This window comes from Heterodontus francisci, chromosome 46 (assembly GCF_036365525.1).
Source record: "Heterodontus francisci isolate sHetFra1 chromosome 46, sHetFra1.hap1, whole genome shotgun sequence".
Classification (NCBI taxonomy): Eukaryota; Metazoa; Chordata; class Chondrichthyes; order Heterodontiformes; family Heterodontidae; genus Heterodontus; species Heterodontus francisci.
In genome coordinates this window covers 13,318,930-13,339,751 of record NC_090416.1, presented here as the reverse complement: position 1 = coordinate 13,339,751, position 20,822 = coordinate 13,318,930, and positions in this window count along the sequence as shown.

Sequence of the window (20,822 nt, the reverse complement as noted above, 5' to 3'; positions counted from 1 at the left end):
CAATTCTGGAGTGACAGGCTCTTCCACAGGTGCTGCAGAGAAATTTGTTTGTCGGGGCTGTTGCACAGTTGGCTCTCCCCTTGCGCCTCTGTCTTTTTTCCTGCCAACTGCTTAAGTCTCTTCGACTCGCCACAATTTAGCCCCGCCTTTATGGCTGCCCGCCAGCTCTGGCGAACGCTGGCAACTGACTCCCACGACTTGTGATCAATGTCACAGGACTTCATGTCGCGTTTGCAGACATCTTTAAAGCGGAGACATGGACGGCCGGTGGGTCTGATACCAGTGGCGAGCTCGCTGTACAATGTGTCCTTGGGGATCCTGCCATCTTCCATGCGGCTCACATGGCCAAGCCATCTCAAGCGCCGCTGACTCAGTAGGGTGTATAAGCTGGGGACGTTGGCCGCCTCGAGGACTTCTGTGTTGGAGATACGGTCCTGCCACCTGATGCCAGTGTAGAGGGAGCTTTACTCTGTATCTAACCCCGTACTGTACCTGTCCTGGGAGTGTTTGATGGGACACTGTAGAGGGAGCTTTACTCTGTATCTAACCCCCGTGCTGTACCTGTCCTGGGAGTGTTTGATGGGGGACAGTGTAGAGGGAGCTTTACTCTGTATCTAACCCCCGTGCTGTACCTGAAATCATATCCCAACCCTGTGGACAGGAGGAGGCCAACAAGAATTCATGACCCTGATAACTCACAGGAACAGGAGGAGGCCATTCAGCCCCTCGCGCCTGTTCCGACATTCAATCTAATCATGATAACTCCATTACCGCCTTTGTTCCGTAACCCTTAACACACTTAACCTAACAAAAATCTATCAGTCTCAGTTTTGATATTTTCAACTGAGCCGCCCTCCAGCCTCAACAGCTTTTTGGGGGAAGAAAGTTCCAGAAAAGCAAAGCTTGCATTTCTATGACCTCAGGACGCCCGAATGATCTTCACAGGCAGTGATGTACTTTCCAAGTGGAAGTCTCGGTTGCAATGTTGGAATATTGTCAGTGATAAATGAAGGAAACTGCGTGGCTGGCCCTCAGCTCTAACACTGAGCAGAGACACAGATCTTCGAGCTGTTGTAGAGTGTGTGCCACAGGCAACACGCAGTTAACTCTGCTTAACGTCTTAATTGGACGTGAATGCTCTCGGCATTGGCGGGGAGGGGGTGGGGAGGAGGGGGGGGGGGGGGGGAGGGAGGGGGAGGGGCCGGGAGCATGACGCAGTGTAACAATATTAGCCATCTGTTACTGTTTTCCGCCGCGCCGTTGTGTTTGTCGACATCAGCGAGGTCTTTTAACCGTCCTGACATCACCGTGGCACAAAAGGGAAACGGGCCCCGACTAAATCCCGTCGCGACTGGCTGCTTCTCAGCCGCCCTGTGCAAGAGGGAAAAAAAAACCGGGGTCAGGAGGTTAAAAAATGGCTTGTAAAGGAAGGACGGGAGGGGGAGGGGGAGGGGGGGGTGGGTGCTCGGGGGCTGGTGCTGGAAGAAAGGCGTCAGAGGAGACTTTTTCAGTTTGTTTACTGCACAGCAGCAAGGGATCAAATGACTCCAGAATAATGTAAGCAGACTGGCAAAGCAGCAAGAGAGGCACCATCTTTAACATTCCCCTCCCCTTTAACGCCCAGTTGTACACCTCGAGGGGCCCCGAGTTAAAACCCTGGCCTCGCAGTGCTCAGTTCCATTTGAACCTGTCAGTCAGCCCTCCCTCGACGAGGAATCTTTAAGACGTGCGATTCTGCAGCGTCTCGGCGCATCCCAAAGCACCTCGCAAAACCTGCGGTGTCGTCACTGTTGTAATGTTGGAAACGCGGCAGCTAATCTGCGCACAGCAAGCTCCCACAAACAGCGACGTGATAATGACCCAATGACCCGGCTAATCGGCTTTCAGTGATGTTGGTTGAGGGATAAATATTGGACTCGGGGACACGGGGTGGGGGAGGGGAATCTCCCCTCCTGCCCCACTCCCCCACCCCGGGCCCTGTTCCTCTTCAAAATAGTGGCCGCGGAATCTTTTACGTCCAACCGCGAGGGCAGACGGGATCTCGGTTTGACGCCTCATCCGAAAGATGGCACCTCCGACCATGCAGCGCTCACTCAGTGCTGGCGTCAGCTTAGATCTCAATACTCGAGTCTCCAGGGTGGGTATTTCTTGAACCCACGCACTGCTGCCTCGGGAGCAAGCGAGCTCACCCGCTGAGCCACAGCTGTGCACGTGGGAGACAATCGGCAAAAGGCGTAACAGGCCATTCAGGCCCAACCAGACCCCGTCAGCGTTTACCCTCCGTATGAGTAAATAGTCCCAACCACATCGACCCTCCCTGCTCACTTCAACACTTCTCCTTCATCCACCTGTCCAGATTAATCTTCAGTGCTGATGTAGCTTCTGACTCAGCTGCTAACCCTGGGAGTGAATCCAACTGTGCATGTAAGCAAGTTCCTTTCCCATCCTCTGTTTGAAATTCCATCCACTGCAAGTAGGTCACTCGCTCTGTCCCGAGTCAGGAGGTCATGGGGTTGAGACCCAGTCCGGAGACTTCAGCCCGTAATCCAGGCCCACATTCCCAGTGTCAGTGCTGAGGGAGTGCCGCACTGTTGCAGTGAATGTGGCAGGCAATCTATACACAGCAAGATTCCCCCAAGCAGCAAACAGATAGTAAGCATGTACAATCTACTGCATTACTGATGTAGGGTTGAGGGATAAATATCAGGCCCCAGGACACCGGGGAGAACTCCCCCCGCCCCCCCGGCTCTTCTTCCAATAGCGGCTGTGGGATCTTTTACATCCACCCCAGAGGGGCAGACGGGGCCTCGAGTTAGTGTGTCATGTGAAAGATGGCACCTGCACCAGTGCAGCACTTCCTCAGTACTGACCCTCCAACAGTGCGGCACTCCCTCAGTACTGACCCTCTGACAGTGCGGCACTCCCTCAGTACTGACCCTCTGACAGTGCGGCACTCCCTCAGTACTGACCCTCTGACAGTGCGGCGCTCCCTCAGTACTGACCCTCCGACAGTGCGGCACTCCCTCGGTACTGACCCTCCGACAGTGCGGCACTCCCTCAGTACTGACCCTCCGACAGTGCAGCACTCCCTCAGTACTGACCCTCCGACAGTATGGCACTCCCTCAGTACTGATCCTCCGACAGTGCGGCACTCCCTCAGTACTGACCCTCTGACAGTGCGGCGCTCCCTCAGTACTGACCCTCCGACAGTATGGCACTCCCTCAGTACTGACCCTCCGACAGTGCGGCACTCCCTCAGTACTGACCCTCTGACAGTGCAGCACTCCCTCAGTACTGACCCTCCGACAGTATGGCACTCCCTCAGTACTGACCCTCCGACAGTGCGGCACTCCCTCAGTACTGACCCTCCGACAATGCGGCGCTCCCTCAGTACTGACCCTCCGACAGTGCGGCGCTCCCTCAGTACTGACCCTCCGACAGTGCGGCGCTCCCTCAGTACTGACCCTCTGACAGTGTGGCGCTCCCTCAGTACTGACCCTCCGACAGTGCGGCGCTCCCTCAGTACTGAACCTCCGACAGTGCGGCGCTCCCTCAGTACTGACCCTCTGACAGTGCGGCACTCCCTCAGTACTGACCCTCCGACAGTGCAGCACTCCCTCAGTACTGACCCTCCGACAGTGCGGCACTCCCTCAGTACTGACCCTCCGACAGTGCGGCGCTCCCTCAGTACTGACCCTCCGACAGTGCGGCACTCCCTCAGTACTGACCCTCCGACAGTGCGGCACTCCCTCAGTACTGACCCTCCGACAGTGCGGCGCTCCCTCAGTACTGACCCTCCGACAGTGCAGCGCTCCCTCAGTACTGACCCTCCAACAGTGCAGCGCTCCCTCAGTACTGACCCTCCGACAGTGTGGCACTCCCTCAGTACTGACCCTCCGACAGTGTGGCACTCCCTCAGTACTGACCCTCCAACAGTGTGGCACTCCCTCAGTACTGACCCTCCGACAGTGTGGCACTCCCTCAGTACTGACCCTCCGACAGTGCGGCACTCCCTCAGTACTGACCCCCCAGACAGTGTGGCACTCCCTCAGTACTGACCCTCTGACAGAGCGGCACTCCCTCAGTACTGACCCTCCAACAGTGTGGCGCTCCCTCAGTACTGAACCTCTGACAGTGTAGCACTCCCTCAGTATTGACCCCCCCGATAGTGCGGCACTCCCTCAGTACTGACCCTCCGACAGTGCGGCACTCCCTCAGTACTGACCCTCCGACAGTGCGGCGCTCCCTCAGTACTGACCCTCCGACAGTGCGGCACTCCCTCAGTACTGACCCTCCGACAGTGCGGCACTCCCTCAGTACTGACCCTCCGACAGTGCGGCGCTCCCTCAGTACTGACCCTCCGACAGTGCAGCACTCCCTCAGTACTGACCCTCCAACAGTGCAGCGCTCCCTCAGTACTGACCCTCCAACAGTGTGGCGCTCCCTCAGTACTGAACCTCTGACAGTGTAGCACTCCCTCAGTACTGACCCTCCGACAGTGCGGCACTCCCTCAGTACTGACCCTCCGACAGTGCGGCACTCCCTGAGTACTGACCCCCTGACAGTGTGGCGCTCACTCAGTACTGACCCTCTGACGGTGCGGCACTCCCTCAGTACTGACCCTCTGACAGTGCGGCACTCCCTCAGTACTGACCCTCTGACAGTGCGGCGCTCCCTCAGTACTGACCCTCCGACAGTGCGGCACTCCCTCAGTACTGACCCTCCGACAGTGCGGCACTCCCTCAGTACTGACCCTCCGACAGTGCGGCACTCCCTGAGTACTGACCCCCTGACAGTGTGGCGCTCACTCAGTACTGACCCTCTGACGGTGCGACACTCCTTCAGTACTGACCCTCTGACAGTGTGGCGCTCCCTCAGTACTGACCCTCTGACAGTGCGGCACTCCCTCAGTACTGACCCTCTGACAGTGCGGCGCTCCCTCAGTACTGACCCTCCGACAGTGCGGCACTCCCTCAGTATTGACCCCCCGACAGTGCGGCACTCCCTCAGTATTGACCCCCCGACAGTGCGGCGCTCCCTCAGTACTGACCCCCCGACAGTGTGGCGCTCCCTCAGTACTGACCCTCTGACCGTGCGGCGCTCCCTCCGTACTGACCCTCTGACAGTGCGGCACTCCCTCAGTATTGACCCCCCGACAGTGCGGCGCTCCCTCAGTACTGACCCCCCCCGACAGTGTGGCGCTCCCTCAGTCCTGACCCTCCGACAGTGCGGCGCTCCCTCAGTACTGACCCCTCGACAGTGCGGCACACCCTCAGTACTGACCCTCCGACAGTGCAGCGCTCCCTCAGTCCTGACCCTCCGACAGTGTGGCGCTCCCTCAGTACTGACCCTCTGACAGTGTGGCGCTCCCTCAGTACTGACCCTCTGACAGTGCGGCACACCCTCAGTCCTGACCCTCCGACAGTGCGGCGCTCCCTCAGTCCTGACCCTCCGACAGTGTGGCGCTCCCTCAGTACTGACCCTCTGACAGTGTGGCGCTCCCTCAGTACTGACCCTCTGACAGTGCGGCACACCCTCAGTCCTGACCCCCCGACAGTGTGGCGCTCCCTCAGTACTGACCCTCTGACAGTGCGGCGCTCCCTCCGTACTGACCCTCTGACAGTGCGGCACTCCCTCAGTATTGACCCCCCGACAGTGCGGTGCTCCCTCAGTACTGACCCCCCGACAGTGCGGCACACCCTCAGTCCTGACCCTCCGACAGTGCGGCACACCCTCAGTCCTGACCCTCCCACAGTGCGGTACTCCCTCAGTACTGCAGTGGGAGTGTTGGCCTAGTTTTTGTGTTTAGCTCTCTGCAGCAGTGCTCAAACCCCCAACCTTTAACTGAGAGACGGGTTTGTTACCAACTGAGCCACAGCTGACCAGGGGCAAATTTCCAAATTTAGATCTAATCACTTAGTTACATCCTGACCTTAATGTGTAGATTTAGTTAATCCCCAGGAGTTCAGATACAGGCATTTTGCACGATTGCAATTAAACATCTTACACTAACATAAACACAACAGTGTGAACAAGGGACCCTATCAGTGGGGATCAGGACAGTATCTACTGTTAGCATGACCGCAGACAAGAAGTCATCTTCGCGACCGGTCTGACTCCCCATTCCTAAGGCAGGACTGAGAATGAAAAGAGTATCCGCATTTATATAGCGCCTTTCCCCATTTTCTCAGGACGTCCCAAAGCCACGGAAGTCCTGTTTTGAGCTTGAACGGATGTCGGCAACGTGGCAGCCAAGTTGCGCACAGCAAGATCCCACATGAACCAATGCGATGATGACCCAAGATCATCTGTTGTTTTTTTTGTGATGACGGTGACTGAGGGATAAATGTTGGGCCCGGACCCCGGGGAGAACTCCCCCAGTGCGCACCCCACCACCCCCCCCTCCCCTCTCCCCCCGCCACTTGCTCTTCTTCTCAAGAGTGGGACATGACTGAGCAGAGGTAATATGAACTGAAGAGTACAATTTTAAAGGGGGTTGCACGAAGAGAGAGACCTGGGGGTTCATGTGTACAAATCTTTGAAGGCTGTTTTATACAGTACAGAACGCTTGGCTTTATAAATAGAGGCATAGAGTACAAAAGCAAGGAAGATAAACTAAACCTTTATAAATCACTGTTTCGACCCCAGCTGGAGAATTGGGTCCAATTCTGAGCCCTGCACTTTAGGAAGGACGTCGAGGTCTGGGAGAGGGTGCGGAGGGAGATTTACCGGAACGGGAGCAGGGATGAGGGACTTCAGTTAATGTGGAGAGACTGGGAGAAGCTGGGATTGTTCTCCTTAGAACAGAGAAGGTTAAGAGGGAGATTTAATTGAGGCGTTCGAAATCAGGAAGGGTTTTGATGGAGTAAATAAGGAGAAACTGTTTCCAGTGGCAGGAGGGTCGGTAACTAGAGGGACACAGATTGAAGATAATTGGTAAAAGAACCAGAGGGGGGAAGAGCAGGAGAAATTTTTTTTTTAACGCAGTGAGTTGTTGTGATCTGGAACGCGCTGCCTGAAAGGGCGGTGGAAGCAGATTCAATAGTAACTTTCAAAAGGGGAATTGGATAAATACTGGAAGGGGAGAAATTTGCAGGGTTTCTCAGTGTCCTGACCAATATAATTGTTCAGCCAGCAGAACTGAGAAACAGTCTACCTGCTTATTACCACATTTGGTCTCCTTATTTAAGGAAGGATATAAATGCTTTGGAAACGGTTGAGAGGTGGTTTACTAGACTGATACCTGGAATGAGCGGGTTGTCTTATGAGGAAAGATTGGACAGACTGGGCTTGTTTTCACTGGAGTTTAGAAGAGTTGAGGGGAGACTCGATTGAAGTTTATCAGATCCTGAGCGGTCTTGACAAGGTGGATGTGGAAAGGAAGTTTCCCCTTGCGGGTGAGTCCAGAACTAGTCAAAAACTTTACACTCTTTGGGACATTTGATTCCATCAAAGGCGTTACGTAAATGCCAGTTGTTGTTGTGGGCCACGAAGCCCCCCCCCCACAGCGGAATAGCTCGCCAGCACTGCGGGAGGAAGACAGCGAGCTACAAAAGTGACCCTGAGAAAAACTTGCACTGCCCCGGATCAATATTTATCCCTGACACAACAGCACAGCAGCGTATTTTCTGGGTCACTGTCGCATTGCTGTACGTGGGAGCTTGCTGTGCCTATATTGGCTGCCGCGCTTCCGAAATTACAACGGTGACCGCGCGTCATCGGCTGCAGCTCCAAACTTTAAAGATAACGAAAACTGTTGATTCTTATCCGAACCGATGAGAGCGGGGCGGTGGGGGGGGGGGGGGGGCGGGGGGATCAACATTAACACCGTCCTGCTCCGGTCAGGACTTGCCCTGATGTTAAAATGCAGCTCATGGCACCCACGGGGTTAACGGCAGCCCTGACTTTGCATAGCAACAGGCTGTGGCCTACCGTCTCCAGCGGGGAATGGGAAGCCTCAGGATGATTGTGATGGCAGCCCCCCCCCCGCCTCCCCTCCCCTCCCCTCCCCTGCCCAGCATCTCGCCCTCATGAAAAGAGTTTTGCTGGAGGCTTCGATAATCCCTCAAAAAAAATCTGACCAAGTGACTGGGCTGGAAATCATCCGTTTATTTTCGACCTCTTGACAAATTCTCCCCCACCGCCTTCTCTCTCTCTCTCCCTCTCTCTCTCTCTCGGCTGCAGACAGGGAGAAAAATCAGTGGCAGCTGTTCTCCCTGAAAGGGCCGAGCCCTGTCATGTGTGGATAACATCAAGCAGGAAATATGAGGTGTTACTTCCTCGGTTCCCCAGGGGCCCAGCCAAGCCCTTGCCCTACCCCATCCCCTCAGGAACACAGAATGGCTTAAGATTACAATTAGCCCTTTCATTCACTCCATCTGCAGCAAGGATTCTGTGCTTGTGAAAGGCTGGGGCGGAGGGAGAGCGAGCACGAAGAAATTGAAATGAAGGTCTCGGCAGTTTTACCAAGCCCAGAGTTTTCTTTTGAAAAAAAAAGACAATATCTTTGTGCTCCCAGGAGCGTCCTCCCCCCCCCCCCACCGCCTCCCCCACCCCCTCACCTCGCCTAACCCAGGCAAGGGGTGTTTTCCTGCGAGATGAAGGACAGAAGTCTTCAAATGACTGCAGCACTGACAGACTGACAGCTTAAGACAAAGAATGACTCCCGATGGCACACGGCCAACTTTCAGTCATCCGCTCGACGCTGTTGAAATGAAAGGGGCCGCGAGTTAGGATCTATCTGTGCGTGCTGTGGCTCCTGGTCCTTTGGCCCCCACCCCCCACCCCCCAACAACACCTTCAACAAACAAGAGCCGAAAGAAAAAGACTTGCATTGCTATTGCGCCTTTCACCACCTCATACCCAATGAAGGACTTTTTTTTGTTGGACTGTGTAGTCACCGTTGTAATGTCGGAAACGCGGCAGCCAATTTGCGCACAGCAAGCTCCCACAAACAGCAATGTGACAAAGACCTGGATCACCTGTTACTGTGATGTTGGTGGAGGGGTAAATATTAATCCAGTGCAGGCAGCAGAGTTTGAGAGATCTCAGTCAGTGACACATAGTCAGACTCTCCCTGCTGGAGGAACATTCTTTGCAGGCAGATGTTAGCACTGACATCTGCAAAGCATCATCTGTTGATGTAAACTTGAACCAATTACAAATCATTTCTCTGTATGCATGGTTTTTGGTTATCAGGGGCTCAGGGTGCAGGATGATTCAGGAACCCCAGCACCAGCCTGTTAGGATCTTTGCCTCATCCGAGGGGATGGCTGCTGCTCCTGATTTCCTCCCTCCCTCTCCTGAAAGCTGCGATGCAACAACTTGCATTTTTGTAGCGCCTTTAACATTGTAAAACGGTCACAGGAGCGTCATCAAACAAAATTCAACACCGCGACACGTAAGGAGATATTAGGGGACGGGCGACCAAAAGCTCGGTCAAAGAGGTCGGTTTTAAGGAGCGTCTTAAAGGAGGAGAGAGAGAGAGGCGGAGAGGTTTAGGGAGGGAATTCCAGAGCTCCCAGGCAGCTGAAGGCACGGCCGCCAATGGTGGAGCGATGGGAGTCGGCGGGGCGGAGGGGGGGGGGGGCCACGCGCGAGAGGCCCGGGATTGGAGGAGCGCAGAGATCTCGGAGGGTTGTGGGGGCTGGAGGAGGTGACAGAGATGAGGGAGGGGTTCGAAAACAAGGACGAGAATTTTAAAATCAGGGTGTTGCTGGACTGGGAGCCAGTGTAGGTCAACCAGCACTGGGAGGGGGGGGGAAGTGGGTGGGGATGATGAGTGAATGGGACTCAGTGCAAGTTCGGACATGGGGACCGCTGACTTCTGAGCTGATGTTTACAGAGGGTAGAATGCGGGAGGCCAGCCAGGGGAGCGCTGGAATCGTCCAGTTTGGAGGTTAACAAAGGCCTGGCTGAGGGATTCAGCAGATGAGCTGAGGCAGTGAGAGAGCAGGGGCCATGTTACGGAGGTGGAATTAAGTGGCGTTGGTGACGGCGCGGATATGCGGCCAGAGGCTCGTCCCGGGGTCAAATAGGACCCCGGGGTCGCACATAGTTCAGCCTCAGATGGAGGCCAGCAGGCCTCCAAGTCACTCGAGTGAATGGAGTGAACGTCTGCTGGGGAGGGGGTCGGCGGCTGGGGTTGCTTCACAGCCTGGCATCTCTGCACTCCCCTCTTCCTGGCAGCCACCAGCCGTCATTTCCGAGACCAGCACAACCAGTAAGGATGTCTTGGCTGTGTTTGCCTCAGTACCACATTGGGCATTGCCTACACTCATTGAGCCACTGGCAGGTAGGTTGCTCTTTCCAAACAAAACAACGCTGATCTCTTTAAGAAGCCGTTAGAGTGAGATCTCTCCACAGCCTACGGTGTTATGTACAAAACTCTTCGACCCCCTACCCCACCTCCCCCCACACTGATCTGCTCAAAGCTTCTTAATGAGAGGCTAATATTGGCTGGTCTAATCCCGTCTGTCCAGCAAAATGCTAATTACCCAACTCTAAGACACTAATAATCAGGCCCGGTAGGCTGAGGGATTTTAACGTCGCCTAATGGAGATGCAAATTAACAGGTGACCTGCAGGGATTCCTGCTGAAAGTCAGATTGGACCCAGATCCAACCCTAATGCAGAGTGTAACGAGAGACAGGCCTCACCGAGGGAGGGGATAGAGGGAGGGGGTGGCGGGGGGTGGGGGGTGGGGGTTGCGCAGTCACTTAATAATCCCCTGATTCACTCCCACAGGGACAGAGTTCACTCTGGCCTTTAGAGCTCAGGCAAAGCTGCAGCGGCCAGGACGACGAGTCTGTCGGTGCGTGTCTGGCTGAGGAACAAAGGCCTCACCTGTAACAACGTGCATTTAGATGGCGCCTTCAACACGCCAGAAACATCCCGGGGTGTTTCGCGGGAGCGCTATCGGGCAAAGCCTGACCCCCGAGCCACATGAGGAGATGTTAGGGGACAGGTGACCGAAAGCTCGGTCAGAGAGGTCGGTTTTCAGGGAGGAGGAAGAGGGGCGGAGAGGTTTAGGGAGGGAATTCCAGAGCTTAGGGCCCCCCAGGCAGTTGAAGGCACGGCCGCCAATGGAATTAAAAGTAGGAGGACTCTATCTTGGGGGTAAGGGAGTGGGCAAGGAAGGAAAAAAGGAGCAACACCCAACCCCACCCACTACCCCCCCCCCCCCTCCCCCTCTCCATCACTGTATCCCATCTCATAGCTATGGGACAGTTTAGGCAGTGATGATAGAACAGGTGTCACCGAAGAGTGTAAAACCACAATAACCAGGAAGGGCCAGGTTCAATCTCGTCTCTACGCTGAACTGGCAAATCTGAAAGGATTTTTACCCCTAGCCCGGGCAGCCCTGGGCTCGGAGGAGGGGAGGGTAGAGAAAGAAAGGCCCAATTCTTAATCCTTATCACTATCCAGATGCCAGTCTTCAGCCAATCAGATTCACTCCACGTGATATCAAGAAACGACTGAAGGCACTAGATACTGCAAAGGCTATGGGCCCTGACAATATTCCGACAATAGTGCTGAAGACCTGTGCTCCAGAATTAGACGCGGCCCCAGCCAACACTGGCGTAGAGAATTGCCCAGGTATGTCCTGTATACAAAAACAGGATAAATCCAACCTGGCCAATTACCGCCCCATCAGTCTACTCCCGATCATCAATTAAGTGATGGAAGATGTCGTTGACAGTGCTATCGAGCGGCACCTTGCTCAGCAATAACCTGCTCAGTGATGCTCAGTTTGGGTTCCGCCAGGGCCACTCAGCTCCTGACCTCATTACAGCCTTGGTTCAAACATGGACAAAAGAGCTGAACTCTTCAGGTGAGGTGAGAATGACTGCCCTCGACATCAAGGCAGCATTTGACCGAGTATGGCATCAAGGAGCCCTAGCAAAACTGAGGTCAATGGGAATCAGGGGAAAACCCTCCGCTGGCTGGAGTCATACCGAGCACAAAGGAAGATGGTTGTGGTTGTTGGAGGTCAATCATTTCAGTCCTAGGATGTCACTGCAGGAGTTCCTCAGGGTAGTGTCCTAGGCCCAACCATCTTCAGAGCTTTCCTCCATCATAAGGTCAGAAGTAGGGATGTCCTTTGATGATTGCACAATGCGCAGATACAGCAAGATCTGGACAACATCCAGGCTTGGGCTGATATGTGGCATGTTACCTGCCAATTAAGTGCCAGGCAATAACCATCTCAAACAAGAGAGAATCTAACCATCTCCCCTTGACATTCAATGGCATTACCATCACTGAATCCCCCACTATCAACATCCTGGGGGTTACCATTAACCAGAAACTGAACTGGAGTAGCCATATAAATACCATGGCTACAAAAGCAGGTCAGAGGCTGGGAATTCTGCAGTGAGTAACTCACCTCCTGACTCCCCAAAGCCTGTCCACCATCTACAAGGCACAAGTCAGGAGTGTGATGGAATACTCTCCACTTGCCTGGATGGGTGCAGCTCCAACAACACTCAAGAAGCTCGACACCATCCAGGACAAAGCAGCCCGCTTGATTGACACCCCATCTACAAACATTCACTCCCCCCACCACCGACACACAGTGGCAGCAGTGTGTACCATCTACAAGATGCACTGCAGCAACTCACCAAGACCTCTTAGACAGCACCTTCCAAACCCGCGACCTCTACCAACTAGAAGGACAAGGGCAGCAGACGCATGGGAACACCACCACCTGCAAGTTCCCATCCAAGTCACACACCATCCTGACTTGGAACGATATCACCGTTTCTTCACTGTCGCTGGGTCAAAATCCTGGAACTCCCTTCCTAACAGCACTGTGGGTGTCCCTACCCCACATGGACTGCAGCGGTTCAAGAAGGCAGCTCACCACCACCTTCTCAAGGGGCAATAAATGCTGGCTTTGCCAGAGACGCCCACATCCCACGAATGAATAAAACACAATCCTGTAATTCCTACTTCAAAGTGCACAAAAGTTCTTGCATTTCTGTAGCGTCTTTCACCATCTCAGGATGCTCCAAAGCAATTTACGGCCAATGACGCACTTTAGAAATGTAATGCAAGAAGCAGGGCAACCAATTTGCGCTCAGCAAGATCCCACAACAGCAATGTGATAATGACCCAGATCATCTGATATTTTTTTATTAATGTCGGTTGAAATATAAATATAGGCCCCAGGACACAAGGGAGAACTCCCCCCCCCCCCCCATCGCCCCCCTCCTTCTTCCAATAGCAGCCGTGGGATCTTTTACATCCACCCGAGAGGGGCAGATGGGGGCCTCGGTTTAACGTCTCCTCCGAAAGATGGCACCCCTGACAGTGCAGCACTCCCTCTTTGTGGGATCTTGCCGTCCATAAAATTTACCTGTTGAGTTTCCAGCATCACAACTGTGACGAGGCTTCAATGACTGCACAACAGGTGGGGAGGTCCTGAGGTTGTAAAAGATGCTTTATAAATGCAAGTGTTTCTGTCGCTTATTACCTCAAGTGACTGAGACTGGAATTAAACAGTAGGAGGACGGAGGAGAGAGTCAAATCTACAGGACTCTTTCCCCAAAAAGCTGTCGAGGCTGGGGGAGGGTCGTCAATTGGAATTGTCAAAACTGAGATTGATAGATTTTTGTTGGCTAAGGGGATTAAAGGTTGTGGAACCAGGGCAGGGAGATAGAGTTATGATACAGATTAGCCATGACCTGACTGAGTGGCGGAGCAGGCTTGAGGGGAGTCAAGTGGCCTCCTGCTCCTGTCTCCCTAGGTTTAAAGTTTTCCTTCCCTTTCCAGGAAACCCTTCGGCTGTCACAAATACACAAAGGGATTGCTGCGAGTTTTTTTTTGGGTGTTAAGACGCCAGGACAACCCACGAAGCCCAGTTGCTGGGTTTTAAAAAATATTTAAGCTCAAGTGTGGTGGATGGCTCCACCTTGTGGACGGTCATATACTGAAAAATCAAAACCCCCCAAAACCCACCCTTCAAACGTCTCTGTCTGATCCACCTGTGAATGCAGACGGGGCCCAAACAGATCTTGATCTTGGGAGTTAAAGCCAAATCATTAATCTCCCAACTTTTTTCAAAAAGCACGATATAGTGTGGCAGGGAAGTGGTGAGGGGTGGGGGTGGTGGTGGGGGGGGGGGGGGGGGTGGTGTTGGTGAGGGGAGTGCCTGCGACTGAAGATAGGCCTAGGTTTGCCTATGATGCCTCCTGCTGCCAAATAGTCCACAGGTCACAGCCCCCAGCGTTTAAAAAAAAAAGTGGCACAGTTGACAGCTCTGGAACAATGGAAGCAGGGGTCAAGTCAGCATCGATGGCCGGAGTGTGGTGCAGAATAAACGCCAGGAACGCAGGTTCAATCCCCGGACCAGCTGAGGCCTGCTTCCTTGCCTTGCCCCATCGTGGGCAACCTTTGGACAACGAGGACACGGCCTAGAGAGAGAGAAAAAACGATGAAACACTAACCTGACACCAGGGAAAGGAAGGGGACTTGCATCTAACTGGCCACTTGGAGTTTTATTCTCTTTGGGTTCAGCATCATTTCCAATAAAGTCTTGGATCTCCAACAAAGCCTAATGCACTTTTATCCATTCTCAAGCCCCGAGTGTCACTGGCCAGGCCAGCATTTATTGCCCGTCCCTAATTGCCCCTCGAGAAGGTGGTGGTGAGCTGCCTTCTTGAACCGCTGCAGTCCATGTGGGGTAGGTACACCCACAGTGCTGTTAGGAAGGGAGTTCCAGGATTTTGACCCAGTGACAGTGAAGGAACGGCCGATATAGTTCCAAGTCAGGATGGTACGTGGCTTGGAGGGGAACTTGCAGGTGGTGGTGTTCCCATGTATCTGCTGTCCCTGTCCTTCTAGGTGGGAGAGGTCGTGGGTTTGGAAGGGGCTGTCTAAGAGGTGTTGGCGCGTTGCCGCAGTGCATTTTGTAGATGGTACACACTGCTGCCACTGTGCGTCAGTGGGTGAGGGAGTGCATGTTTAAAAGTGTATCTTTACCTGCCACTAAGTGCAGAGAGTCCAGGGGTCAAACAGCAAACACCTGCCATTACAATCAGCCTTACTGAAATTTATCATACGTGTCCCGTGATCCAAGTCATTGGAACCTGGCAGACTGCACCATCCATCAGACCCAAGTTTGGGCTAGAAAGCAACTGAAAAACTTTTAATCTTAAATAAATGTAACAGCAATTTCAATCATCACCCTTCTCAAAATGACAAAACTTCCAGTCCATCTCTCTGAAGAATTGTCACTCGTCTAGGTGGGAATACTTTAGCAGAGTCACCAATTTGCACCCATTACGAATCAGGGACCGTAGATTTTAAAATTCTCATTCTTGCGTTCAAATTTCTCCATGGCCTCCCTCACCCCATCTCTGTAACCTCCTCCAGCCCCTACAACCCTCCCCATCTCTGTAACCTCCTCCAGACCCGACAACCCTCCCCATCTCTGTAACCTCCTCCAGCCCCGACAACCCCACCCCATCTCTGTAACCTCCTCCAGCCCCTACACCCCTCCCCATCTCTGTAACCTCCTCCAGCCCCTACAACCCTCCCCATCTCTGTAACCTCCTCCAGCCCCTACAACCCTCCCCATCTCTGTAACCTCCTCCAGCCCCTACAACCCTCCCCATCTCGGTAACCTCCTCCAGCCCCTACAACCCTCCCCATCTCTGTAACCTCCTCCAGCCCCTACATCCCTCCCCATCTCTGTAACCTCCTCCAGCCCCTACAACCCTCCCCATCTCGGTAACCTCCTCCAGCCCCGACAACCCTCCCCATCTCGGTAACCTCCTCCAGCCCCTACAATGCTCCCCATCTCTGTAACCTCCTCCAGCCCCTACAACCCTCCCTATCTCGGTAACCTCCTCCAGCCCCTACAACCCTCCCCATCTCTGTAACCTCCTCCAGCCCTTACAACCCCTCCCCATCTCTGTAACCTCCTCCAGCCCCTACAACCCTCCCCATCTCTGTAACCTCCTCCAGACCCGACAACCCTCCCCATCTCTGTAACCTCCTCCAGCCCCGACAACCCCACCCCATCTCTGTAACCTCCTCCAGCCCCTACACCCCTCCCCATCTCTGTAACCTCCTCCAGCCCCTACAACCCTCCCCATCTCTGTAACCTCCTCCAGCCCCTACAACCCTCCCCATCTCGGTAACCTCCTCCAGCCCCTACAACCCTCCCCATCTCTGTAACCTCCTCCAGCCCCTACATCCCTCCCCATCTCTGTAACCTCCTCCAGCCCCTACAACCCTCCCCATCTCGGTAACCTCCTCCAGCCCCGACAACCCTCCCCATCTCGGTAACCTCCTCCAGCCCCTACAATGCTCCCCATCTCTGTAACCTCCTCCAGCCCCTACAACCCTCCCTATCTCGGTAACCTCCTCCAGCCCCTACAACCCTCCCCATCTCTGTAACCTCCTCCAGCCCTTACAACCCCTCCCCATCTCTGTAACCTCCTCCAGCCCCTGCAACCCTCCGAGATCTCTGCGCTCCTCCGATTCCGGTCTCTCGCACATCCCCCGATTCCCATCGCTCCACCATTAGCAGCCGTGCCTTCAGCTGCCTGGGGGGCCCTGAGCTCTGGAACTCCCTCCGCCTCTCTCTCCTCCTTTAAGACGCCCCTTAAAACTGACCTCTTTGACCGAGCTTTTGGTCGCCTGTCCCCTAATATCGCCTGACGTGGCTCGGGCTCAAATTTTGTTTGGTAACGCTCCTTTGAAGCAGCTCGGGGGCGTTTTACTAGGCTAAAGGTGCTATACAAATGCAAGTTGTTGCCTGAGGTAGATGGGAAAGGTTGCTTTCAGAATGTTCTGAAGGGCAACTGCCTTTCCCTCCAGGAGATGTCAAACGTTAACTGGAGCAAAAATCAAAAGAGCCTTCCATCACACAGCTACCTCTCTCCTAATGCTGGTAAACACTTTCCTCATTTTGAAAAGTGGGTGTCACTGGCAAGGCCAGTATTGTATAAACGAGGGAAGGGTGGTGATGAGCCATTGTGTAGCATCATGTCAGAGGGCAGTTAAGAGTCAACCACATCCCTGTGGGTCTGGAGTCACACGTAGGCCAGACCAGGTAATGACAGCAGATTTCCTTCCCTAAAGGGACATTAGTGAACCAGTTGGGTTTTTACAACAATCCATTACTGAGATAAGCTTATTATTGCAGATTTATTTAATTAATTGAATTTTAATTCCCCAGCTGCCGTGGTGGGATTCGAACCCATATTCTGTGGATTAGTAGCCCAGCAATATAACCACTACACCGCACCATATCTAAGGGACCTGGGTGATCTCCCGCCCATATAAATTCCAACTGTACCTTTACTGGAAGGTAACGAGGCAGGACACCTTCCTTTGATGCAACTACTGCACCAAGATCACCAAGTCTTCAGCACGAGAAAAGCCTGCAACAATGAATTGTCCACCTTCCAGCTGCCACTATACCCTCCTCCTTAAACGGCGAGCTGCTGCAGCTCTTTAAAAACGCGCTGCGCCACCAGGAATTCCACCCGCGGACTGTTCAGGTTACTCAAAACCGGATTCCTGTTGGGAAGTCTCAGGAACGAGCTGCTGGAGGGTCCTGCCTTACAGGAGGGAGCCGGACGTGTTCTGGACTTGTGCAGACATCACATCACATCATACGGTAGGGTGTCTTTGGAGACAACGCCCCTGGACCCTGTGATCTCCTGGACTGGTTTCTGAGCGCCTCAGGGAGTCAGAGAAGCATGGTTCCCTTATTGGAACTGGGACTGCTCTTCCAGCAGGGTTTAGAAGTGTAGTCACAATGCTCTAATCAGCTCGAGTGTGGGGCAGGATTGTTGGACCAGCTGGTCGTGCACAGGATGTTACTTTTGTATGCTTATAGTTGTATCAGTAGGAGTCTTATTCAACACAAAAGCAGAACAATCTGGGATAGCTGTGAATGCACAAACCATAGGCAGCCATGTATTTAGTTACCAAGCAGTACAGTGCTCCATGTGAGAGTGATTCTCTTAGTTACTCCCCAATCTTCTCTCCAGATAACGGTGACTGATTTTCAGGACTGCTGACGGCTCTCAGTATCCAGGAACACACATTCTTCAAGTGTGAAGGGGGAAATGTTTACTAACGCCGGCGAGTGCTCCAAATCCTCATCGCAATCAAGTGTCTCGTTTCAGGAACACGGCGGCTGAAATTCCCCTGCAACAGGGTGTTCCAAAATTCAATCCTCCCACTGTGGGCGGTGATCAAATCCAGATCTCCTCTGGAACACTTCCACTCACCGGATGGAAACTGGTACAGACAGTCAAAATTGTCAATATTCCAATGTATTTTTTGGGGGGGGGGGACTGGTTCCCATCGTTAAAGCTTTGAGAAGAGTCAAAATGTGCAAAAGGATCAAGTCTGCAGCAAAGAAGGGTTCTAATCAATGACCAATCTGATGGAGAGGGAGGTGTGTAAACGGGCAGTGGGGACCAGGAGGGTGGGATTCTGCTGCTCGCCTCCCCGCCAACACAGCTGAGAATCAATGACTTAGCCCCATGGTCAAGGTCAACGCCTTGAGAGACGCTGGGCTCCCAAGTGTTTATTTCCTTTGTATGCCCCCTTTGCTGAGGTTACGTCTCTGAAGCCACAGCGATACAGGAGCGGGAGGCCATTCGGCCCTTCGAGTCTGCTCCGCCATTCAACTCCACTTCCCCGCCCTGTCCCCATATCCACCCCCTCATTCCCTTGCGTGTTCAAAAATCTAAATGGATCTCTGTCTTGAATATACTCAATGACGGAGCATCCGCAGCTGTCCGGGCTAGAGAATTCCAAAGGTTCACAACCCTCCGACTAAAGAAATTTCTCCTCGGCTCAGTCCTGAATGACCGACCCCTGATCCCGAGACTGTGAACCCCCCCCCCCCCCCCCACACACCCACCCACTAATTCTCCAATCTCCAGCCTCTCGGCATCTACCAGGGTTGGTGACCCTTACCAAGGTCCAGCCAACAGCTGAGCTGACCCACCTCCACTGTGGCCAGGAAACCGAGCAGCAATCCAGATCACAGCCCCTCCATCGGTAACGGAGGGTCTCTTGGGGGAGGGTGCGAGTGCCCCAGTCATGGGGAGCCATATACCGGCCAAGCAACTAACAAACAAACAAACAATGGGGAAAGGCTAAAAAGACATCCCCAAAACATAACTGTGGGCCCCAGGTGAAGTATCAAACTCCAAACTCTCTCTCATTCTGATGCTGAGAGACTTCCTGTGTATTTCTAGCACTTTTCAACCAGCTCTCTGGACATTTATAAAAAAAAAAGCTAACTTTAAAACAATACTCCACAACCAGTCGGATTATAGTTTATAGAAATGTGTTTTTTTAAAAAAACAACTTTTATTTCCTTGTCACTTTCTCAATTACAGGTACACTGTATTTTGTGAATGCTTACAAAGCAACTGGGGTGAAGGGTCAAACGTAAACAAAGTCAGTGACACAAATTGAAAAGTTACAGCATTCCATGCAAGTTATCAAACACCAGGTTACGCTGCAGAAAAACCAATGGCGGCTGCTGAACAAACCGCGACTAAATCTTTTTTTATTAAAAACTAAGATTTTATTTCATAATATGACGAAGAATCGCGCTGGGGCTGATGCCGAGGACAGAATCTCCCATCCAGCCTTGAGCTTGGAGAGAGCTTCCTTCCCTTCTCTCTCCGCACCCCCCCCCCCCCCCCTCAACTATTTCCCCACCCCACACCCCCACACCCACCCTCCTACCCAATCACCCCTGCCTCTCGCTAACTGCACCCAGGTATCAGCGCACAAGGAGGGGGCGGGAATGTCAATATGGAACAAAAACTAAAGCTGCTATTTAAACACACAAATGCTCTTAAAGAGGCAAGACAGAGCATGCGGGAGTCCGGGGGGGGGGGGGGGGGGGGGGGGCTCACACTGAGATCCCACACGGCTCCCACATTAATCTCGCAACTAAACCCCCCCGACATCAACCTCAAATTACAAAAAAAAAAGAGGGTTGTAAAACACATGAAAAGCTCGCTTTCCCTTCATAACTGTCAACAGTAATAAAAAATAGCTTATAATTTCCCTCTTCCAAACTACTTAATGCAGTCGTGCTATATATTTAAGGTAACAAACAGGGCACCTCAGAATAGGTGCTAATGTTAAAGTGGCTGCTTTGAACCACAATATACAGGGACACAGCCCCAATGATGATCTATACACATGTCCTTTTGAAATCGGTATACTCCCACACTTCTGTGTAAAAAAAAAAAGGACTGCTCCCTCGACAATTTCTTTTAAAGCAAGGAATGGGATCCACCAGATTAGATTTCCCCCTCCCAACCCCGTGAGTTAATTAAAAATTTGCAATGCTGAATCGCAGCCGTGATTCGCTGATGGGCGAGGAGCACAGAAGAGGCAAGAGTTGGCTGGGAGACGGGTGCGTCGTTGGTACTGAAGGCCCACGACAGAGCAGAGACAGAAATAAACAAGAGTTTACTTACCGGAGCACAGCCCAGTAACCCACGATAAACGTACTTCAAGAGGGAGGACGCCCTAGGGTTATGTAACTTTTCCTCTCCTGAAAGGCACCGACTGATTTGGTGCTGGGATGTGGTTGAAGCTTCCCTCCCGCAACTCGCCCTAGATTTGTAAACCCGGGCAGTTTACTCAAGTCTTTGGGGTAAGGGCGATGAGCACGAAATGAAAGCCCTGATGAGAATGGATAGGAGAAACTGTCCCCACTGACAGGAGGGTCGGTAACTAGAGGACACAGATTTAACATAACACAAGAGCCAGCAGGGGCCTGATGGGGAGAATGGCCTCCACTGGTGCTGTCTTGAGGCT